The 24548-nt window shown below is 45.3% G+C and overlaps 1 protein-coding gene, 2 long non-coding RNA genes and 1 other non-coding gene across 6 annotated transcripts in view; 1 reads left to right on the plus strand and 3 right to left on the minus strand.

Annotated features, from left to right (window-relative positions):
* Positions 1–4315: 4315 nt before the first annotated feature.
* Positions 4316–8114, minus strand: LOC148653909 (uncharacterized). 2 transcript variants are annotated; one of them, XR_015924877.1, is made up of 4 exons: positions 7746–8114; positions 7520–7543; positions 5195–5278; positions 4316–4613 (listed from the first exon to the last, which is right to left on the minus strand). It is a non-coding gene; the product is annotated as an uncharacterized LOC148653909 (long non-coding RNA). The 2 variants fall into 2 exon arrangements; XR_015924876.1 differs by lacking the exon at positions 5195–5278.
* LOC148653910 (U6 spliceosomal RNA) lies at positions 7225–7331 on the minus strand. Its single transcript, XR_015925010.1, has one exon. It is a non-coding gene; the product is annotated as a U6 spliceosomal RNA (small nuclear RNA).
* An 11767-nt stretch (positions 8115–19881) lies between the features above and the next one.
* Positions 19882–21312, minus strand: LOC148653911 (uncharacterized). The gene is made up of 2 exons (XR_015924879.1): positions 21186–21312; positions 19882–21018 (listed from the first exon to the last, which is right to left on the minus strand). It is a non-coding gene; the product is annotated as an uncharacterized LOC148653911 (long non-coding RNA).
* Positions 21012–24548, plus strand: part of frmpd3 (FERM and PDZ domain containing 3) — a 105522-nt gene continuing 101985 nt past the window's right edge. For both annotated transcript variants that reach the window (XM_088596997.1, XM_088596999.1), the window contains exon 1: positions 21012–21980. The gene's annotated coding sequence lies outside the window, so the exon portion shown is untranslated. The remainder of the gene's footprint in view (positions 21981–24548) is intronic.

Here is a 24548-nt window from a genome sequence, read left to right on the forward strand (position 1 = left end):
TAAACAAACAAGGGGCCTGATTAAGCAGGAGGGGAGTGTGCGCCTGAGCCGAGCGATGAGGTGCCTTTCAGAGCCCGTTCCCTTCCCAGTCAACATCTAATCTTTAAATCTACAGAGGGCGGTGTAAGGTCACCTGGCTGCATCTGGCTTTATCTGCCTCCAGCTCCTGCACTGAGTTTCTTGAAAAATGCTCATAAATAAGATTGTATTATTGTTCTTGCATTATTCATTGCCTCACACACGCTTCGGTACGTCCGCTGCTTAGAGAGACATTTTTTTTTATTTCTGTCTCTGCAGATTAACTCTGATTCCAGAAATTCGTGTTATTTTTTTTACCTCCTGCTTTTCAGCTCATGGCCAAAGCGTGCAACTACGGTAATTTTGTGTATCACGCCTGAATGGGAGCTACAACACCAGACATAAAATATACTGATACATAAGGCCCAGATTCCCATTTGCTGTCTATCAGATGCTGTGAGCAATCCCGGCTGGGGTGAGCATGCTATCACTTCGCAACGTGGAGAAGCGCCATGGGGAATGGGGGTCATGTGAGCATCAGGCTACGGTCTCTCTAAGTGGATTGACTCATCTGCGATGATGTTGTGGTTGAGTACGTGTAAGTGGGCAACACGTTTTTTACTCTGTATTTGTGATTTATAGGATGATCATTCCCGTGTTTCCAACTGTTGAACAAAAAAAAAAGGGCTAGCTGAAAACAACAAAACCCAAGACTGTAATGGAATTATATGTTCTGCATATATGCATAAAATACGACAGGGATTTACTGTAGTCATTGTATCTTAAATTAGCAAACTAATCTACCAGTCGTTAAACCACACTTTCTCTTTCTTAGGTTGAATGTTTTTTTATTCCCCCCACACTTCAGGACAACAGGTTGTTCCAGCTCACGGTTGCTCTCCAGGGTGCTGAAAGTAGGAGCTGCTCTCCCAAAGCAAGGGGAAACAGCCTGTGCCCACCCTGCAGGCTAACAGCCACCTGCTCCTCGCTGCGCACACACCCCAGGATTTCAAACAGGGCCTCTGCTCTCAGGCAGCTGGGGGACAATGCTAAATAGCCAGTGAGCACCTGTTCTGTATAATTCCTTTCTAATTCTCCTCCTTTCCAGAGGAAGACAGAGCAGCTCTCGGGGGAAGACAGTTTAATTGCAAAATATCTTGACGGTGCACGTCAGTCAGAAAAACATAGCCCACCTCCCCCCACCCCCCTCCACCTCGTCTCTCTCGGCCCCCCTCTTAGTATGCGGCTTTGGAGGAAAAAAACACAGGAATGGTGATTTTTACTGAGAATCCTTGGGGTCTCATTTCTGGAAATGTGGCATTTTTTTCCTTCTAACTTAGTTCAGAAATGGAGAGAGTGTCACCCAATCCACCCCTGCACCCACCGGGTCTGAAACTGATCTTCCTCGGGAATGCTGCCTGAAATCCACACTGGGCTTTCCCAGACTCTCAGGTGGCTCCTCTTCCGTGCTCCTTCCTTGGATAATCCTGCTGCTTCCTAACCTGTAATGAACTGCTGATACACTATAGCCTGTTGGCTCATTCACCCTTCATTCTGCAATGACAACAACCCATAAAACAAGGGCTAATCCTATTTGCTGTGCAAAGATGAGACAAGTTCAAAAATTGACATTCGGCCTGTCTTCCCCAAGGCAGACTTATCATGATTATTGCCTATATTCTCACCTCCAGTGCTGAAACTAATGGTTTCCCGGTTCCTAGTGTATTCCCAGTGTGCCTGTGCTCCTGCACACTCCAATGACGAGAGCATTGAGTGGTGTGTGATAAGGACACACAGTCGTGTTGAGCAACATTAACTAAGTAGATGCTCGAGTGCAGGAGAGAGAAACACTAGAAAGAAAGAAAAAAAAATAAACCTACAGGGAGAGAAGCAGACGAGTTTGGGTGTAATGCACAGACATTGAGAACTTCTATTGAGCTGGTTTCTCCAAGGCAGATCCCCATGAACAAAATCATCGGGTTTTCATCCCAAAGCAGTGTGCAATTATTAAACAGACCAATTCTATGCCGAATTATCCCATGTGATCAATGGAATCTTTGGCCACCTTCGTAAGACACTCGCTAATCCTGCAGAACTGAGCGAGAAACCAGTCGCTTAATGTCCCTAGCCTCACTCAGACTTCCCCCAGGACAGTGATGGGGTGCAAATGATTAAAAGGACTCCCCCAATCCCATACTGAGAGACTTTAGTGACCACTGAGCCCGCTAGCTACCCCCCCCCTCCCCCCAAACACACACACAGCCTTACTGGTTTTACTCAATGATCCCATTAAGAGTGGGACTGCAATTACTCATAGGGCTTTGCTGTTGGAACAGGAAATGCATCCACAACTAAAAGACAAGATGACAAATCTTCAGGTTGGGCTCCATATGCTAGCCAGCGCTACAACAAGTACAGCGTATATGGTATATGGTGCACAAGAGGAGCTCCCAAAACCCAGAGTGTTAGAGGAGACAGATTGCGCTGCTGAGAGAAGATCATTAAAACATCCCTAACACATACTTGAGTTGCTTATAAAAACTGCTTTCTAATTATGTGCAAATTAGGACATGCATTATGTTTTGTAATATTACAAGCAACAGCTGGAAGAAGACAAAAAAACAGACAAAGGAGGAAAAGCGCACCAACCCACCCACACACACTCAGCTCAACAGGGTAAAGAAATGAAGCTTCATTTTATAAATAGAAATTCATATAAGCACGAATGAAATGTCCACATTACGGATGGCTTTTTATCGGGGAATGAGAATGATAATATAATCTGCTTGAAGGAACGCTGAGAACGATGTGCAGACCTCACTTAATGAGTACGAACACATTCGGCTTGCAGACTTGACAGAGAGGAGTAACCAGCGCCTCAGCAGTCTCTCCACGCGCCAGTTGTTTGACAACAAGGCTTGACGTCAAAGATCTGGGCTCACTGGCTTTGCCTTTCAACGTTTAATTAAAACATTTGAAAACCATCACATTCATCTTCCAGGGCGAAGCCAAAGCCAGATGCTCAAGAACCCGACAGGCGAGTTATAAATCGGCAGGAAATCCTATTAGCAGAAGCTCCTGAGCTTTGGTTAGTGAAAGTGAGTCTTTTGCTCACATGAGCAGCTGATCTTATTGAGAATGGACACAACCCGTTTGGACAGCTTCCTGTTGAGCCAGTTCTGATAGTATCAGCCCCTGTCTGCCACAAAGTGACCTCTTTAAACTCTTACCCGAAGAGAAAGAAGGAAACGTCCGCTGATTTGAAGCCACACTGAAGCCAAGGACATACTCTGTAAATTTGTCAACCCTGAACTGTATGCATGTGACAGCTTTTGGGTTAGCTTCTGCATTCATGCAAGAAGACGCTTTACTATGCAGAAATCTGCAAATCGTTTAAGCAAGAATAAAAAGGCTTAAGAGAGGGAATGCAGAAAGGCAGTCTGCATCCAAAGTCTCTTTTTTTCATCTGCTCTGTATTGGTGAACGTAATCAGCTCTGTTTCAAAAGGCCATTGAAGTGTCAGAGATTGAACCTCATGTTGCACTGATTCCACTACTGTCTGAAAAACAGAAAGCTGGAGAGGGCTGTATGCAGGCACACTGTCTTGGCAGCCATCAGGAGGAAGGCTTGTGTGGGCTCATTATCCTCGGCGTCATCGCCCGTCCACTATGCTGAGCAGACAGCGGGCGAAAGGAAAGAGAAACGAGACGGATGGCTAATTAACAGCGCTGTCTGACTCTCGGGACGGACTCGGTGCGCTTGCATGAAACAGGACGATTATATGATGAGAACAGGCCTTTCCGCCCTTCGAAGACTATTTTCCTATTCACTAGGAGAGAATATCACAGCATTAAGGTGAAATTTGGAAGATCATAGCATTTCTGCTGCGACAGTTGGGCATGGCAGTTCATTCCATACATCAACAATTCCTGTGTGTTACTAAAGTTTCCACCTTTGTTTGTGGATGAGATTGAGAAAGTCAGGGTCATACCATGTATACATATGGTCAGGGAGATATTAATTTGGTATTATTATTGTAGAAAGCCATTTTAGGGGAATGAATTGCTGTTCTTTTCTTTGCTGTGTGTATTAACATTCAATATGTACACAAAATCATGAAGGTAATTAAGATGTTTAAAGCAATTCTTAGTTACAGCATGGTAAGATCTGTGTGCTGCAACAAAGCAAAACAAAGCTGAAGAACCTTTCTTTCTTTCTGGATCTTGGTTTTATGGTTTAGATGTTCTTACTGGATTCAGCTTTGTGGGTATGTTAGCAAATAACCCAAACAAAAGTATTGGCGAAAAACAAATTTTATTTGTTCCCCATTAAGAGTTTAAAGATCAGAGGCATGACTCCTCTCGGAGTTGAGTGACTAAAACTGAGGAGACCGAATGGCTTCACTTCTCCCTCACAGCCTGGGTCTCCGAGTGTACTGGGATAAGCCTGGATGCTATATCCTCCAAACTTCCTCCACGGCTTCTCTTCCATCATGTGGAGACTCCGGCTGCCCGAATGAACCCCAGTGTCGCCGCCCGGATTGGATTAATGAGCCCAACGGCGATCGGCCGGGCTCTGTGCTGCATCCACAGCAGCTGAGAGGAAGGGGAAAGGAGACCGGCTGACCACTGACCACCGAGATGGCGTGCCGCTCAGAACGGACTCGGGGGGGCCCCGCCGTTTGCCGGGGCACCATTCCGCCGCCTCTCCAAACACGCCCCTGCCCCGTCAGCGCTGCTACTGTATAATTACCACACAGCACAGACTTGTCACTGTTCATTTGATAACCTTGTCGGGAGCAGGCAAACAATGGCAGACCTTTCTAAACAAGAGTACCCCCTGGAGTGACTTCTCTTTCCATTATCAGGGAGTGCAGTTTTTTTAAAGGCCTAACTCGGATGTGGCAACCTTCATTCTCCCTCCTCTCACGTCCCACCATCTGTCTCCTTCGGTGCTCCATTATAAATGAAGAGATGTTCACAAGTACTGCAGATTGGAGGTTTTATAACCCAGTGAATGGAATTATGCATGGGGAAGAAAAGAAAGGTTTCCTGGAGGCTAGACTGATTGCTGATTGATGAAGTCAAAACATGTTTTCACGTGCAGCAGAGGATGAAATTCAAAGACACGTCCCCCCAGGCAGAAGGAGCACAATGAATCCACGAGTATAACTTACCGTTCGACATCACAGACACGCAGGTCTGAGCACAGGAGTGCCTGCAACCCGGATCTGGATCAAAATCCGACTGTTCGCAGATCTCTAACTCGATTTGGATGAAACACCAGAGGACAGAAGGGGAGAAGAGAACACATACTCAAGAAAACAACCATGTGCATAACTTGAAACCGGCTGCACAGAAATGCTGAGAAAGAGAAACTCCATCAGATAAACTACAAAATAACAAAAATGAGCACAATTCCTTTTTTCAACCTTTAATCTTCCGAACCCCAACAGAGATTGTAATGTAATATATAAAACTTCTGGGGTTTTGAAGTCATCTGCTTATATTATGAATTGTTTCTACGAATCCCTTTTGCGCAAGACAAAAAAAAACTTTCTGTAGTATATACATTAAGTCACATTCAATTTTCCACAATTTGTCTCACAATTTTCCCAATTCCAAAGCCACCACTGAAGGCAGGATTTAAAACAAAAGAAGGTTCTAATCAGCCTGAGAATTGCACAGCTGGTGGTGTTATGCTGGAAGAAAAACGAATGATCACAATGGTAATGAACACACTTCTAAAAGTGAGGGGGCAGGTATGATGATGACAGCACAGGGATGACAAAGGGCAGAGCGGATCTGTGCCTGTGACTGGAAGGTTGCCGGTTCAAATCCCGTGGCCGGCAGAGGAATCCTACTCCCTGAGCAAGGCCCTTAACCCCAACTGCTCCAGGGGCGCCGTACAATGGCAGACCCTGCGCTCTGACCCCAAGCTTCTCTCCCTGTCTGTGTGTCTGTCTCTCCATGGAGAAAAGCTGGGGTATGCGAAAAGACAAATTCCTAATGCAAGAAATTGTATAGGGCTAATAAAGAAACATTATCATTATCATGTACTGGATTCACACTCAGGCCTGGCTCAAACATGCACGTTAGCCATAGGTTGGTTCCTGCACTTCTGTCATGTGTAACCAAGGCAAATCTAAAACAAGTAAGTCTACTGTATCTAGAAGATACAATCAATCAGCTTCCAAGTCATCAATCATTACTCGGTTGAATGATTGCTTTCCACCTCCACCACCAACACACAGATCACTCCAACTGTTCCCTTTGACTACGTCTGAACAAAGCAGACAAATCTGAACCATACAGCTGTTTAACAAAACTTTAACAACCACCCCATCCCCATCAGTGATGTCTGCTATGCTGGAGGTCGGGGAAAAATTGGCATTTTGTTCATTAAAACGCCAGCTTCTTCACACCAGCTTGTCGAAAGCCGGATTGAGTAAGAAACAGGGGTACTTAAACAGACTGCATCATCTTCTAGTGTAGCAGTAGAGCACCTACTGTAGCTCTGTGCCTGTTGCAGGCAATGCCAGACTCTGGAAGGAGCGCTGCTGGAGGAACTGACACCTCAGTACAACATTGCATTGAGAATCAACACATCAGACAATTACTAAGTGCCTTTCCATGTCAGATTACACAAAACGCTGCTCGACGCGGCTTTAAAAGCAGATCCCAAAAGGAGAAAAATGAAAACAAAGCTGCACATTTCATCCCAATGATGAATTATACAAAGATTTTTCTCTTTGGCCTCTCTGAGCCATGTTAAATTCCATGTGAGTGAAAATGAATTAAAAAGGTCTCTCCTTTACAACTCCACCTGAACCACCTTTACAACATTTTAACTATGTCCAGGAGGCAAGAGCAGTCATTTCAGCCTTCATTACACAATGCTTTCATGACAACATTGTAACTTTTGTTGGACTGATATGTGAAGCAAGATTGGGCCAGGTTGGTACTAGGACTGGAGAGCTCTAAAGAAAATCTACTGCTGCTGTAATGTGTGTTGGTGGACCAGTAGGTGGCGGTCTTCCCTTTGAACTTGAACTTGAACTTTATTGCCATATGTAACCGGTACTGGTACAATGGAATTCTTACTTACAGAAAGTCTCTCGATTGTAAAACAAGTGTAAAAAACAAAACAAAGTGCAAACAGTGCATCAAGACAGTGTACAAACAAACAATAGACAATGTGCAAGTAAACAATATGGAACGCTTCACGAATTTGCGTGTCATCCTTGCGCAGGGGCCATGCTAATCTTCTCTGTATCGTTCCAATTTTAGTATAAGTGCTGCCGAAGCAAGCACACAATTTTTGGACCACAATTCCCCAAACAATTCCCTGGTATGGAGGGCAAAGTGAGTCCCATCCCCTATCTAAAGCACTGTGGGATGACAAGCACTATACAGACATTATCTGCTTCTTTAGAGTGTTGCTATATAATGGTATTTCAACCACACACAACACATGGATACTGAAAGAAACGGAAACTCACAGAGTCTTCTCCTCCCTCTTTTCCCTAGAAAAAAAAAGAGAAAAACAGCTGAAAGACTTAGTCACGGCAAAAAAAAAGACCTCAGCATGCAGCATAATTTTATTAATCATAGATTTTCAGAGTGACAAAGCATGTTCCTGCTATTAACAAAAAGAGAAGGTCTGATGCATAAGTAAAAGCTACCGCATGAACTTCAATCTAATTCGGACTCGGCGTTCTCGCTCACCGGGTCCGAGCGGGGTGGGGAAACGGAAGGGGAGAGGCGGGCAGGTGTTCCGGGAGAAGGGGGTGATGACCACGCACAAGCTGCCCACTCTGCCTCCGGCGGCGAGAGAGTACTCCACTGCCGTCGCAGCGCCATTGTGCCACTCAATAGGCCAGCAGCAGCGCGGCTCCCAGAATAGAGCTCCGCGCTGGCGGTGAGTCAGTGAGACCGGGGGCGAGCGCATGATTAATCCCTTCGGTGCAGCGGCTGTACAAGTGCTCCACCTCCCCCTTGTGCGCGGAAGTCGTTTCGGTTCTGATTGTAAATGACAGCTAAGAGGAGACCAGAATGGGAGCTTGTCGAATTTTCCAGGGCATTAGATTAAGTTGACCCCTGGACGCTGCTTTAACGCACTGTATTTGTTCGGCAGGAAGACATAAAGGGACACGTGTGTTAGAAGTCGCCCGAAACCAAGGGGGGGTAGCGCTGTTTTCATATTTGGGGTTTAGAAAGAATCAGCACTGATGAGTGCATTTCAAACCGCAATCAAAGTAAAATGTAGACAGTCATGTGTAAAACCTCCAATTTACTGTACATCACAAAATAGACGAAATTTCCAGGTACACACAGCGCCGTATTCTGCGATTCAGAAGGAGGCAAGCAAACTTCCCGTGAGGTGAGGTGGCCCTGTGACATTTGTAAACAAGCAGGCTTGGGAAACCATCTCTTTTAATCCACTAGAAGTATTGTTCTCCACTTCAAAACTGTTTTGCCCACAAATGCTCCTTACTTGTTAACTCGCATGCAGATCACGTTGGAATAGTTCTGTGGTGAAGTCTGCTGCACAACCTGTACTAATTCTCTCGAACATCACGTTACATCAGTCCTTACAGTAACTAGTGAGCAGGAAGGGCTGCAACATGTCACAATTCGTGGGATCTCGAATGTGAGTTTGCAACAACATGGCGTCTTGCACAACTTTCACGAAGTTCGGGATTTTGTGCATTCTTCAAAATGCGTCCTTTTTTCTATAACGTCAATGAATGTATTTTGTTACTGAGACTTAAAAACTAGTCTGAGAAATCAGGAATGCAGATCCCCATTAAATGCAGAACTGATCAGATTCTCATTCTGGCTAGTACTGTCGTTTAAAGGGATCCGGAATTTGTTAAGGCCGTAGCTGAAATAAAGACAAAATTGTTGGTTATGGCTCACTGAAGACCTGAAGAGCCTTTACAATGACTACTTTGTGATAGGCCGCGATGAAATGGATTGTGCTAGGATCTATTTTCTGCTTGCTAGCAGCCACCTCTCAATATTCCTGCAACAGTGGTTCATGGGGAAAAGTGTGCTGTATTTGTTCAGGTCTTGCGATGTTTGGGAGATGTGCCAAGGAAATACAGTGAAACGTATTTAAAATACTCTCTGTCCGCTGTGTACAAAAACCCGATTGCTCTGCTCGAAGAATTGAAGAATTCTGGATTGCTATATTTCTTTCCCCTTGTGCACAGGTTAAAAAATTGGCTTGGTACTATCTGAGCATTGCCTCCTTTGAAAGGGAAGCTTTATCCTGACAATGGCTGTTTTAGCACACCTAGTATTGACTTCAGTACCGTCCTTCGGATGAGACGTAAAACCGAGGTCCTGACTCTCTGTGGTCATTAAAAATCCCAGGGCGTTTCTCGAAAAGACTAGGGGTGTAACCCCGGCGTCCTGGCCAAATTTCCCATGCCTCCTAATAATTCCCTTCTATGAATTGGCTACATTACTTTATTCTCCTCCCCCTCCCTCCTCACTCAGTGGGGGGCAAACAGTGAACTCCGTGGGTCTGAAAGGCCTGTCTCTTTTGTCACCCCTCCCTCCTCCCTGCGGCACGTGCCCGGCTTCCAAGTTGCAGTACCCCTCTCCAACCACCCCGAAATGGAGAGGCTCCGACCACCCTGAATGGCCCTTCTCCCCGAACAGGAGACAACCTCTTGAATCTCCCGAGTATCTCCTGCTGCGCCTCTGAGTGCTGCCTGAAAGCATGGTCCACAAAGCACAGGCAAAGAGTAACAATGATTCATTTCGTTATATTAATAGCAGTGACCCCCCTCCCCCTCCTTTTTCAAAAAAGTTCTTGTTTTTTCTCTACAACGCTGCTTGTCAAGGTCCTCGTTTTTCACTCGTGCTCTACAGTTTTTAATCAACGCATGAAAGAGGCAGCCTGCACATCTGACCTTCAGCGAGAGGCAAAGCTGCTCTCTCTCCCTCACTGGGTTTACAGCTGAGCAGTTGTTTCTAGTCATAATTTACAGCAATGATTTAATAGTTGACAAATGGCTTTGTTTAACAAGGTGAACAAGATTGGCTGCAATATGCACTAGACTGTCAGAGAGGGTATTGACATTTATGACTACACAGACCGCTGTAACCATTATTATATGTAACAATGAGTCCTGGTCTTGATTTTCATTGGAATCGGCGAAAGAGTAATTGAACAGTCAGCTGAATGGCTTCTCTTCCCGGTTATAAAATCCAGAATTGCTGTGACATTGCGAGCAGCAGCAGCCCAGTGTACAGAAGGAACTGCGTGGCTTGTTGGGTTTGCCGTGAAGAGGCAGAGACTAATTCTCTGTCTCCCCCCCCCGTCCAAGTTCAACAATATGTTTCAAATGACTTTACTCCTTGCAGTCAGGGCAGAGCATGAGCGCCTTCTTCGCACAAAGAGCAGAGAGCCACGCTTTTCTTTGTCTCGTGCCAGACGGCTCTTTGCTGCTGATTTTTTAATGGATCTCATAAAAACATACAAGGCAGGAGAGTGACAGGCTGGGTGCCCCCTGCACCCCCCCAGCACGCCCCTTCATTCACTGGGGAGATTACTCAGAGAGTGACGGCTGCTCTGAAGCTCGATACTTCATTCCCTCTGCGTAGCAATGCTGAGGCTCAGCATGCAGATCACACCGCGCTACCGTGTCAGGCTCCGCCAGCAGAGTAACTGCAGCACTGCATCCTGGGAAGGGTGACCTAACGTTTCCCATGAGCACACACCACCCAGGAGCTCTGCAGTTTGCAACTGACATCTTTCATTGTGCTAAAGGCGATGACTTGGAGAGGGGATATTTTGTCATAAATAAATACATTTTACTGGGAGGTCTCTCGGTTTATGACCCACCTCCCAAAGATCGACAAACCATTTTCATTGACTTGATGGCCAAGAAAATGTTGCCAAGGAAAATCATACTACATAACTGGAAAAGCAGATCTCAGGAACTCCATCTACTTCTAGATCACATCACAATGGAAAAATTCAAAGCACCTTGTAAAAATCAATTAAATAATGTAATCAAACTTGGATCCCAGTTCTTACTGCATTACAATTGTCAGTGTTAGTCTCACCCACTGTACATATGCACATAACTTTAAATTCATTACTCACTGTATTTACCTATTTTTATGCATTTATACTTGTTATATTTGTATATGTGTATGTGAACCAAAGAAAAAAAGAAAGGCTATTCTGAAATGTAGCTCATGCAGCTATTTTTCAGCTGCTGGATGAGATGTGGTCATTCAATTAAAAACACGGGACAATGCATTTTTACACATGGAGAACAAGTTTCAAGCACACAGAGACAATAGGTCTCTATATAGCAACAGGTTCTATATACTGTAGCACTTTTCTTCTCTAAGAATCCAAAGCACTTCACATACTGTATAGGAGGACCCACTTCATTCTTCACTGAAGGCTCACAATCCTGAACTCCAGGCTCTTCTCCTCCGGTGATTTTCAGGTTTTATCTTTCTCCAGTTTCTCAACACACTTTTTTTTATTATTTGTCGGCTGTCTTGTTTTGAACGCTGAAATCTCAGCCTGTAAAAAGGATTCTGTGCTGGGTATATCGGAGCACCTCATAAAAAGGCATGAATACTGAGTTTGCAGAAACATTTATCTTCTTTTCATAAATGTGGCAGCTGGTCACAGTATGAAACGGACAGCCGTTAAATTTTTACAAATATGAGAGTGCACAGTTCTACCTTTAATTACCTGGGTCTGCAGTCGTCTGTCAGCAGGAATGAGTTTTGAGCTCTGTACAGGATATATAGTGCGCCAATCTCCATTTGCAAGCCTGCAAGACTCTGAGCTTGACATGTCTAAGTGGTTAAAACCTTGAGATGGGTTCTTCAAAGGTTTTATTGAAGAAATGTGATAAAATGTGAAAATATGAACTGTAAAATGTGGTGCTCTCCATAATTCCATAATACCACCTTTGCAACCACCAGAGAAAAAAAGTAACAGAAAAGTCCAATTGATTAACAAATGAATATGCAACTTTAAAATGTTCTTGTGTACTTGACAAACTGTTACAGTATTTGTTTCCTGCAGCAGCTGTGAGTGGAAATGCTGCTTTCTAACCCCTAGTCCTGCAACTAGTTGCAACTTTGCAACTAGAACTTGAACAGACGTGAATTGCCAAATGTGTAAATAAGATGGAGCATGAATATTTAATTCATTCCTGAACATGCTGCTGAGCTTAACTGGCAGTATGAAGTTCAGAGTCACTCTCTGTCTCTGTAAAAAAAAATATTGATGTGTTTAGATTTTCCCGGTTATTCTGTTTGCTGTAAAGAAACTAGTTAAGCCAGATTCCTTGTAGATACAAGGAAAAGCCCTTATTTTCAAAAGTCCTGATGTGCCCAAAATGCCTTCAGACCAGCCAGCAATGAGTGGTGAAGATGGGAGGCATGAGAGTGTGGTCTGCCCATGATTAGTCTCCAAATGCATCTGGCTGTGGTAAGCGTTCCTAGATTATAACTGGATGGATGAGGGTTCAAATCCCAGGGCTATTCTTGAACAGAGTAACTCGGGTGTCCTGGCCAAATTTCCTATTGGTCTTTATCAATAGTGGCCTCCTAATAATCCCCATCTATGAATTAGCTTAATCATTGTGTTCTCCTCCCCACTGAGAGCTGGTGTGTGGGGAATGTACTGGTGCACTATGGCACTGTGGGGCCTCACATTAGTGGTGGTGGAGGGGATCCCTATTACCTGTAAAGCACTTTGAGTAGATTGTCCAAATGTGCTTATTCTTATTCCTATTCCTATTCCTATTCCTATTCCTATTCCTATTCCTATTCTTATTCTTATTCTTATTCTTATTCTTATTCTTATTCTTATAGTCACTTTGGATAATAGAATCAGACAAAGAAATCTGTAACTAATTGTGAATTTTAGTCATCCAATTGTTTTCACAATGGTCTTTAGTCCTTGAAAAACATTCCTCGATTCACAAACACTATGTTTGCAATAAAGAAATCTGTCATAAGAAAGGCCTAAAATTTTCTCATCTTCCCTGGCATTCTGGAAATCCTTCGCTTATGACTAGCAGACTAGCCTGAGGGGGAACTGTCAATGTAAACAATCTCTCTGCTTGTGGTTTCCTCTCTCCTTAGTCCCTTCCTGTGCTTTTCTCTGACACTAAGACAGTATTGCCCATGAATGATAAACCTACCAACGTGTTGAGAACTGGGCGACTTGCCAGCATTAAAGATTTGCAAGTCAAATGTTCTGTCTTATTTTATAACTGGAAAAAATACACCCAAAAAATCAGCAAGCAGGACAATCTCTAGTAAGATGTTCAGTTCACAGTAAGGTTTCCCTAACAACTGAGCTTGTTACCAATTCAGACCTATTAAAATCAAGCTCTCCTCGGTCTGTACTGTTGCGCGCGGCTCGTCAAAGAAACGGCTGGTGCCTTCGCTGTCATGCTCTCTGTCAGAACGCTTGATTTGCCAAACTGGCAGAACTGGGCCCACGCGCTCTGGCCACCTCTGGTCATGTGGTCAGTGCGACGCAAGCAGACAGGGCCAGCAGGCTCTTGGGTTTAATGAGCTGCTTTATCAGGTCAGAATCAACAGCTGCCAGATGTCAGAAGGCGCTGGCTTCAGGGAACGGCAGACAGACAGCTTCATTTTCTGGAAGACACCCGTGCCGTCTGTGGCGGACAGGGCCATCAACAAGCAGGGCAAAGAAAGTAATGGATAGGAGGCAGTTTGGCGGCAAAGCCAGAAAGGCAATAGTGACTGTGAGAAGGAGAGCTAATGGCACCGTTGGGGACAGTAAATTCACGAGGGGTCACCTCCCAATGTGCAGGTTGGGCTCAACGTGAGTCGATCTCTCTGCGAGCCATTTAAATGAAAGATCCGACAAGTACAATCGGGTACCGGCTCTGCAGGCGACCTGAGATGTGCAGTCTGATGCCGTGAGTACCGACGCGTGTTTAGAACTGGTTAACAAAGGGTCCTTTCTGTGATACTGAGGAATTTTTAAAAACTGCTGAAAGAAATGACTAATCCACTGACTCGCCTCTCGTGGGCATTACAAACTGCTCCTTTCCCCCAAGCTGTCCGCGCTGTTTAGGGTCACTGTCCTGATGGAAAGTGGACTGACATTTAAGACAAAGGTCACCGGTGGAGGTGGTAGTGGGAGTGCGCAGGGGGGGCATGACAAGTAATACGATTATTCAGCACAGCCACTGTCTCTGTACTGTATGTACACTCACAGTCTGCCACGTGTCACGGAGAATTCTGCACATTCACATGTGCACGGCCTCAAGTTGTCTACTATAGCACGCCTGCCTTGATTTATAGGGAACTATGAAGGGCTCGTTTTAGATTTCCTCTCTTCAAAAAAAAGAAGTGGAGTTAAAAATATCCAACCTGCACAAAACATGATACACTGCGCTAAACATTAGTTAACGTCACTGTGCTTGGAGGCACTCGGATATTTGTGAAGTCATGAAGCACCATCTATCACTACGGCTAAACTCCTGACAGTGCATTTTTTCAGCTTTGCCCTCCATATACTGTCTTTTTTTTTCCTTTGGTAACATGGGAAATTCCAGTGCGCTTGGCTCATGGCCTCCCAACAGGTGAGATCTGAATAGTTATTTTTCCTCTCAAAGGAACTTTGTCAATCACTTCGCTATTCAATTTCAGCTTTATTGAAGGCATCATCACTGTGACTCATATTATTCAGTACACCAGTTCCCCAGTGTTAAAACTTCCCTGTCTGCAGCCCATGCTGGAGTAATAGGGGAGAATACAGCATGGCTTCACTCTTACTATCATGCTGTGATCAGTCTGGGGAGTCTGGACTCTACCACGAGAGATCAATGGGGTGTTTTTAGGCCTGAAGGAGCATGCTTGGAGCATGCTAGTAGGGACAGAGGATCGACTGGGGTTTATCTTCCACCCACATTTACCAAATCACAAGCTCTTCTAAAAGCAAAACAGTTTGCAAAGCTGGCTGCCTCAGTGAAATATTTGTGAGGCAGAATTAAGTCCCTTCTTCTAACACAGTGAAGCGGATCAGAGTTATGAATTTGTATATTTCCCGTAGTTTGTAACCACTGGTTCTGTTTTTATTGTTTATGTACACCCTAATTCTAAATCAGGGGTCTCAAATCCAGTTCCTGGAGGGCCTAGTGTCTTCTGTTTTTTTTTTCCCCAACCACATTATCCGTTACATTATTATTTAATTAGCTGCATAACTGCACCATTTCTAAGCAGGCTCTGAGGTGTGTTATACTGTGGGTACTGGGTGGAAATGAATATCTAATGTAATCAACTATACAAGGCAACCTAAGGAAACAATTTACATTTGTCTCAATTCGAAAATAATTTGTTTAATTGTTTAATGGACTACTCAGGTTGAAAGACAACCAAAAGATACAGTACAAGTCCCTCCAGGAAATGGGGATGAGACTCCGGTTTTAAATAGTATTGATTATCAGGACCTGTTTTCCATATTCCCATGATAAAGGTAATCAGGTCCTGGACGTAATCCATGACACAAAGGCCAGGAGAAGGAAAACCCGGTGATGGTTAAATGCGGGAATGAGCTCATTGATCCACAATTCAACAGCCAGGGAAATGGCCTTAAAGCAGGGTTTTATTGCCCTAGGAATAGCAGGCTACACTGCCTTCCAAAGGAAACTGACTGCTTTGCAACTTTAACAGATCAATGCATTGAAAAAAAAAATAGTTAAGACAATGATTCAGCAGTACGCTCAGGATGCCCGAGAGGGTTTGGCCAAGAGGAAAGTACACTGAAGCCCTGGGTCCACAAAACCAAACCCCCCACATCCCCTCATTCTGCTTGCTCTCAATCCGAGCTCTCCAGCTCCCAGGTGTCTGTTCTCTACGTCTCTCCACTCTGCCTACCCCCTTTGCGAGCCTCGCTCTCCCATCCAGCTGTGCCCCCTGCCGCCCTGGCAAGCGGATCTCTTTCAGCAGCAGCCCGGGCAGGAATGACCTCCCCCGCTCACGTTTTGGCCACCTCTTCAGCTCTTAGACTCAAGAGCCCTGCGTTCTCCTGCTAGTTGCAGCCCCCCCGCTTATAAAGGAGATCTTCAAATGTCCTGGACGTAGAGCTCAGTTAAGCAAACACCACTGAAGAAGCAGCCCACCCTCCCCTTTGCCCTTTTCTTCTATTTGTTAAATGCCTTTACTCCCTGCGAAATCCACCCTATGGCCTTTAAAATAAGGTCTCGTTCACACTGAAGAGGTAACCGTGAATTTACAGAACAGATTAAATTTCAAGGCATTTTTAGAAGAGAGAGAGAGACAGAACACTGACTTCCCATCTAGGAAACTGGTATTAACTAGATTATGTTGTCTGACTGAAGCAAATTGTATTTAATTTCGTGTCTGTATCTCCCCAGGATATTACTTATGAAGATTTTTTTTTGCAAAGGACAGGCATTTGCATCGTATGGATTCCAGAGGAAGGGTACCTTATTAAGCACTGACATACTTACGCTATTAGCTGGGAAAACTCAACAAAACAGACATCTGGCCTCTCTGAGAGTTAACTCCCTTCAGTTCAGAGCACCGCACCAATTAGCAGAGTCTAACAGGTGACATCTACTGTGCATAGATTTGCCCCACTGAGCTCCAATAGTAAAGTTTTAGGAGCTTTATGGGTTTCATTTGTACGAATTCTGTGAAGCCAACGAGCTGATTGCTCACTCATTCAGACTAATTGAAAAGTCAGGTTACTGACCCCCTCCCCCATTTTACAAAAGGCTTAATCAGTGATAAGCCATTATTAAAAAGGCAAATGCAAATCAGATAAAACTATGATAAAACTGCATATTTGACTAAATTGGTTTTCATCAGTCCTCTTCTGCCCTGAGTTTTTTTCTGCTTAATTTCCTTTTGAGAACTAATTAGGGAGATTATCACATGACATTATATATACAGAGCATCAAAACAAACTTGTCACTCTATTTATGTGTGGATGTTTTTAATAAAATAAAACAGACTGATTTTGGAGATCGCGTTTTTATCGCATCATTTTTTAGCGTCATTAATTTCTTGATGTTGACTGTGATACACTCAAGTGACATTGTTGCATGAGTGCAAAATTACCTCATTAGTGAGAGCTGATTGGGCACAGGTGATTAGATTCAACCTATTAAATGTCAAGCCTGGAATTAAGAACAAAAGAAAAGTTATCCATGCAGTTTATTGTGCTGAGTACTGTTTATGATGAACTTGTAACAGTATATTTTAACTTCATTCGTGGACACCTTGAGGCCATTGATATATGTCCTGTTTAATGATGAGTTAAGCTTTTATGTAGACCACCCAGATGGACACCAGGAAGAGTCATGCAGGATTGGTTCAGAGTTACCATGTACAACAGACCAATCCATTGGAGTGAAGGAGGGAAGGATTGTCTATACTCTACAGATCTCCATTTGTAAAAATGGTATGGCAGCCTGACACAGGTCCTCAAGCAGCTTTCTTGAGAGATGAGAATGTGACAGGTATGCAGTGGATGCCTTACTCTCAGGACCGGAGCCTCGGTGCACATTTGTGGGATGGGATGGGAGGACATGTGAGCTAGGGCTCAGAGACCAGTGAACAGGCACATGCTTATCCAGGTTCCACGACATACATGGGAGACAGTCTCACAAGGCACCATCTGCAGCCTGGTGCAAAGCATGAGCCACAGATGTATAGCTTGTATTGCTTTCAGCACTGGCCACATGTTACTGCATGTTATATGAATTTGCCTGTACCATATCTGTGCAACAAAATATTAGTGGATCTGCTAGAAAAATGTTATAAGTGACTCGTTTTTTTTTATGTGGGGAATAATATGCATGCCTCAGGCATGTTTATCACTGGGACCTTTCAGCTGAGCTTCCTCAGACCACAGTACTTTACACATCCTCTGATAAACTGAGAGCTCGTTTGCAACCAGCATTTTTCTGAGAGAATCAGGGAAAGGAAAATATCAGGGAGATATTTTTTTCCATGTACACCTGAATATCCAGAAACGGTTCTGAAATAAGCATGCAGAGCAAAGCCTCAGGATATCCAAATGGAAATATCAAAGCAGTCCTGTTTGAGCCTAAATGGAATTGGCAGAGATACGCAGAGCGCAGGGAGAAAACAAGTTTATTAGGTTGTTTTGTCGCAGATATGTGTCTGTGATCTTTAACATTTGATGTCTGTCTTCACCTTCAGGTGGAAACAAATGCCAAATCATGCTAAGTTCTTTTAATGCGAAGCGAAAAGGTTTATGTTTGCCAGGCTGCTTGAAACCACAAGGCAAACGTACTGTATCAAAATCTCAAGCAAAACATTAGACCTAGAGCTCAACTGTTCTGGCCTTTTCTATCACTGGCTGCAGGTCACTTTGCAAGGCTAACTTAAGGCATCTCTGGTACTGTTGCTATAATTATTAATTTAACTGACTGGTGCTTCTACCAAAAGGGTTGCTTATTTTTTTTACAAACACATTTTTGATAGCCATTCATCCATCTAGGATCGCTGGTGCAATTTCCTGGCTGAGGTAAGAATTCACCTCCTGGAATATGAATCCATGACCCCTCCTGTCTGGAGTTCAGAACCTTTACTACTGCCCCAAAGCACGTGCCCACAAGTACTCATCCATTCTGCGGATGAGACGTAAAACCTGACTCTCTGTGGTCTTTAAAAATCCCAGGGCGTTTCTCGAAAAGAGTAAGGGTGTTACCCAGGCGTCCTGGCCAAATTCCCCCTGGCGTTTACCAGTCATGGCCTCCTAATAATCCAAATCTCTGGACTGGCTTCATCACTCTGCTCTCCTCCCCACTGAGAGCTGGTGTGTGGGGAGCGGACTGATGGTGGAGGGGAGTCCCTATTACCTGTAAAGTGCGGAGTGGAGTGGAGTGTCCAGAAAAGCGCTGTATAATTGTAAGGAATTATTATTATTATTATTATTATTATTATTATTATTATTATTATTATTATTATTAACTGTCCCACTTCTCTGTATCTCTTGTTTGTCAGCACTGATCTCATTGTATTTTCTTTTTCAAGGGATTGGAGGGAGAACTCTTCTGGCAACATGGTGCATGGGGAACCCAGGCCTGCTGTAGGGGAGATCTGGAAATGACGTATTGCTCTCTGGCCTGCTGCGTCCTATCCTGGGGTGTGCACCAGAGAAGGGGGACAGCAGAGTATCGCCCTCATCACCAAGGAGACATCCCAGCAGGCAGGAGGTCAAACACTTCATTAACCCTGCGTCTATGTCGCTTTCAGGCCCTCAATACCTTAATTGAATCTTTCTGAGGAAATCCCTCCGGCCAGAGAGCGGAACAGCGTCTCAATCACAGAAGAAGACTCGAGCCCTGCCCTTTCCTTCGCTGTTCCGTTCCCAGTCACACTCAGTTCCCGTCTGCACCTGCTTTCCGCAGTTCGGCACCCCCCATTCCCACGTCCTCCGGGGTCCTGACCCGCTGCCTGGTGTGCAGGGTTCCCCAAAACTCCCATCATCGCACAGCACCTCTTCAACATAAGCAGGAGCGACAGACTGCTCTCACAGCCTGCTCCCAGTGCAATGTCCAGACAGGGCTGTCTCCCAGGCAGTATTAATTGAGTATTTCCCTCCACTCAGCTCTGAAACAGGGCTTTTGACACAGGGCACTGGAAAGTATGGTATAAGTATCAGAAGCCTGAAAGATTTTCATATACTGTATGATTTCTAGCTTGCCTGTAAAAGTGTACTTAAACTTTAAACAGAAAAGGGAAAACACTTTGGTGCACTTTTTAACACTAGGAGCTTTGAAAAAGTGTCAAACTTTTACTGCTGGAGTCTTAAAAATACATATTGCTACAATTTATGATGTTGCAAATACACTTTTATAAATGTAACCAAGATTTAGACCATTAAGGTGAGAATACAAAATACATACTGTACATTAACTGGATTAGAAAATGACATTGTGAAAACTTTATATGTAGAGGTCAGGTATTGTAGGGTTAACACTGTGAACAATATTATTTGCATACCTGTGATGAGTGTAATCTGTATGCATACCAGCACCTGCACTCTAAAATGTTCAGAAAAACGGAGGTTTTGCTAGTCTCCTTCAACATTCCCACCTGTAAGGCAGAGATTGAAATGAGACTCTACAGCAGATAGAGCAGCTTTAGGTTTAAAGAGCTGCATTTCATACAGACTGCACTAAGGCAGAAAAACAATCACGTTAGATCCTCTTCCACACGGATTGACTCGAAATAAGGTATTAAACAGCCACCAGGCTAGTTCATACACAAGACCCTTACAAGACGCTTACAAAAATCATAAATGGCTCAGACTGCTGTTTAATGGGAATCTAATATTCATCCATGGCTGATATTTCTCCTCCCAGATCGCCCCTCAACTGTTCGGACACTAAGGCGGAGTTCGGGCTAAATGATCTCTGCGTTTCCATTATATTCCGGGGGAGAACAGCATCCACTTCATGTCAGGCGGGAGGTGTCAGCCGGGCGCCGCGCAGCGAGCGTCCCCTCCCGCATACAAAGCGGGCAGCCCCGCGCGCCGCGCGCCAGCCGCGCGCCGGCTGGGAGAGCCGGGATTGGCCGCCGCCTCGCCTCCCTGCGCTCGCTCGAGTGGAGCGCGATCGCTGCGTGCGCTTACATGGTGCGGGCGTGAAAGGGAACGTCTGTAAACAAGACCCTGAAAAGGATTTCCCTGGTAACACATTCTGTGCCCAGAGAGGCTCTGCCATTAAAGCGGCACAGTCGCACACAGAACAGCTTCATTCCGTCTCGGAGCGGGGACGGCTGCTCAGTATGCATTCCCTGTCCTCAGTGAACGTCCCCAGTCCTTTATCACTCTAGGCTGTATGCCTGGACGGCTCTCTATTTTGCTCCCTCTCTCTTTTCCTCTCTCTCTCTTTTCCATCTCAGTCTCAGCCAAGCCAGCAGCGGCACTCTACCAAACCAGGGCTTCAAACCAGAGATCCTCGTTCTGGGGGGCAAAAAAAGACAAAAAAAACAAAATCAACGATGACTACATGCTTGGCATGCTTCCTGTACGTTGCATTCAACATTTAACAGATTTTCTTTTGTATTTTTGGCCGATTGGTTTTACTTCTCTCTTCACACTGAGGGTAACACGTGCCCAAGCTTTCTTACCAGACAGGTTGGGCTGCTGACTTTTCTCTTTTCCTGTTGGCAGTTTTGGTCTTTGTTTCTTACTGAGATTTACAGGAGGAAAGCGGATACCCTTCGGCTGTCTTCCGTCCTGCTCCGGGTGTGATTGATAACCCCCTGCACTAAGGCAGCGGCGCTCTCCGAGGATGAGTTGCGCGGACAGAGAAGAGGGGACGTCCAGAGACTTGTGAAGCCTCCTCAGCCCAGCTCGGGCACAACCTCCCCCTCGCCCCCTGCCCCCAGGACCCTCACCTGTCTGTGGTCATGGGGAAGGGAAGGCTCAGACACTCCCTCCTCCACTTCCTGACATGATCGATGCAGACAGACGAAGCAGGAGCGAAAAGCATCCTCTCGGTCTCTCTCTCTCTCTTTCTGCAACTCCGCTGGCTCGAACAGCCAGGAGAGCTCCGTGCGTACGGTCACACTCGCTCTCTCTCTCTCTTTCACACACACGCACCAAAAGAAAAAAAAAAACGAACAAACTTCACAGCGACAGCAGCAGCAGCAGAAGCGGCAGCAGCAGCTGAGTGAGACCCAGGGTTCGCCGGCTCTGGCCAGGGATGTAGGAGCTCCTCTGCGCGTCTCTGTCCCTGGCGTTCTCTGCCTGCTCGGAGCAGGCAGGCTGAGACGCTGAGGCAGCCGAGATGAGCTGGAATGACCTGGCAAGCAGGGGAGAGGGGGCTCTGTGAGTCCCTGTCCCTCTCACTGGTGGACCGCAGGAAAGGATGGTTATATTCAGCGAGCTAATGGATAGAGAACACCTCCCCACAGAGACAGGTAAGACACTGGCTGACCAGTCACTGATACAGTATATGGGCTTAACTCAACATTGCAGCCAGGGGCTTCGCCTGCCCTGCAGATTGCTTATTGCCAGGGTGGGCTGTGTTGTCTTCTTTCAGCTCGATCTCTCTCTCTCTTTTTTTTCCCCCTCTTAACTATGAATTATTTTTGTTCGCACTAGGAAGAAAGCTGGGGTAGCTGTCGGAAAAAAGGTCGGGCGCGTTTATCAGTTTAGCATTTGAGTTGTGAATTTGCGAAGAGAGCACAACCTGCATCAGCTGGGGCTCTGGGCTTTTGACTTAGTTTTCGCGGGCTGGCGTCGGGTCTCCTGGCTTTATCTGTGGGGTGGGAAGGAGGGGATGCGAAAGGCAGCCGCCAGCACTAAGGGCTGCTTCTGTCTGTTTTTGACTGCAAAGGTGGTGACTGAGCGCTCACGAGAAAGAATTAAGAGCTCTCAGCCAAGGGAAGGCAGAGGGCACAGCAGAACAATTTTGCAGTGGGGGACGATCCCAGTCCTTCAACAGCCAGGATACAAGAGAGTCAGGAGACGTGTTTTTGCAGGGGAAAGTGATGCTCTCAGGCAGCAAGTAGAATCAGGCTCTCTTCCTGGGGAGACTGTCTGTGTGGAGTGAGGGAGAAATGCCGGTTGTTGTTGTGCTGTTTCTGTGCTTACGCTGTGGGAAGAGAGGCAGCGCAGAGAGACCGACAGAGAGAGGAGGTATGGAGCTGTAGGGTGCTGGGGGCTGAAGGCAGTGGAAGACAGCTCCCAGCTACAGGTTGAGCAAGACCAGGCATCTCACAGCAGCACCGAGAGGAGCCCACACACTGTAGGCTGAGGAGTGCAGCAGTGTGGCACTCTCTCTGCCTTATCAATATCTCAGAATCACGCTTATGGCTTTTTTCTCTCAGTGAGGGGGATGGGGGGGGGGGTTGCCATTTAAAACAAAAACACCAACATGTTAGTGCAATGCAAAAAAAAACAGAATGTAATGTAAACTACAAAACTGGGTGGTGTAAATCCAGTAGCCCCGTAAGGAAGGTAACACAGAGACAGAGAGAGCAAAGAGGCGTGCAAGTATCATCATAAGAACAACGACAGAGCATGAGACTGTTTGCAAAATGAGAGGAGGCCATTTGGCCCATGGAGCTTGCTTGGTTGCTAGTAGCTAATTGATTCAGGGGTCTCTCCCCGCCGTTTCAACAACACGGTTGTGTGGCTCCACACTCCCGCAACCCTTTGCGCAAATAAGCGTCTGCTTGTCTCAGTTTTGAAAGCACCTGCCCCGAAGAACGGGAAGAGACGGTAAGCTGTACCTGGGACAGGAGTGTGGAATGTGATGGTTGTTAATTCGCTCATGTATTCGTGTTTGCGTCATGAAATCCTCGAGTCCTGCAGTTAATAGTGTGCGCGAGGCAGACAGAGGATGAAGGCAGGTGCGTGTGACTGAAAGACCGCCCCAGAGGCAAAGCTTATAGAGGAAATGTCCAGTTTGTCAACAACACGGGATCATGAAAAGAGCACAAATGCATTTACATCTGCTAAGGCTTAGCAGTGGGTTTGTCTGTATTTTTCATACCAAAAGCAGTTTATATTGTTTCCACTGTTTAGATGACCTAAAGGATATCTATCTATGTCCTTATTCAGAAATGACTGTCTCTCAATGAAGCGTAGCGGCTTTTATTTACCCTTGTGGAAACACTCTGAGCCCCTGTTTATCAACCAGAAAATAAGTCCCAGCCACCCCATTCCTTTGTCGCCCGATTACGACCGGAAATTACTGAGCCTGGATGCCAGTGTAGTGACGTTCTGCTAGAAAGGAGTCATTCCTCATCAGCTCATTAAATTGTTACACACCTACAGAACACACAGTACTTAGAGCTCAAGTGTTTGGAGACTGAAAATAGACAATATATTGTATGACCCTTGGTTTCCTCTGCAAAGGGCTGGATGGAAAGGATTTGTTGCTTGGTGCTGCTGGTACTACTGATACCTTTGAATCCTAAAAGAATCCCCTCGTATACCTCCTGGAATAAATTAGCTCCTAACAACCATGTGACCACACAGCAGATGGACCAAGTGTCCTTTGCTCATTTGTTCTCATTAACTGAGAATCGATTCTGTCCAATATGAAGCTTAATGCCCAATTGAAAATGCTCATTTTATCAGTATAAAAGTTTTCTCCTCATTAGCAACAGATCAATTAGAACAAAAAAATACGCTTGCTTGCACAGATGAACTAATCTGCATGCCGGTCAGGGTCTTGTTTTGCCCTCTGCCACTTTTTTACAAATCCCTGATGTGCTCCTCAAAAGAAGGGATCTGTGGAAGGCCATGAGATACAATGAGACTCAGGCACCATACTGTACAGATCTATCCTCTTTCTCACTAGCCTCACATGGCCTGAGAGTCTCCTGGTGCTCCTTGGTGAATGCAGGACATAGGAATGTAAGAAATACTTCCAAAGCAAGTGGGGTCTGTTTAACCCACCTTCTTCGATTGGTCAATCCATAGCTAATCAATCTTGCGGTCTCACCCGGCTATTTTTGGAATTGCCCCAGTCAGCC

This window comes from Lepisosteus platostomus, chromosome 10 (genome assembly GCF_059453375.1).
Source record: "Lepisosteus platostomus isolate fLepPlt1 chromosome 10, fLepPlt1.hap1, whole genome shotgun sequence".
Classification (NCBI taxonomy): domain Eukaryota; kingdom Metazoa; phylum Chordata; class Actinopteri; order Semionotiformes; family Lepisosteidae; genus Lepisosteus; species Lepisosteus platostomus.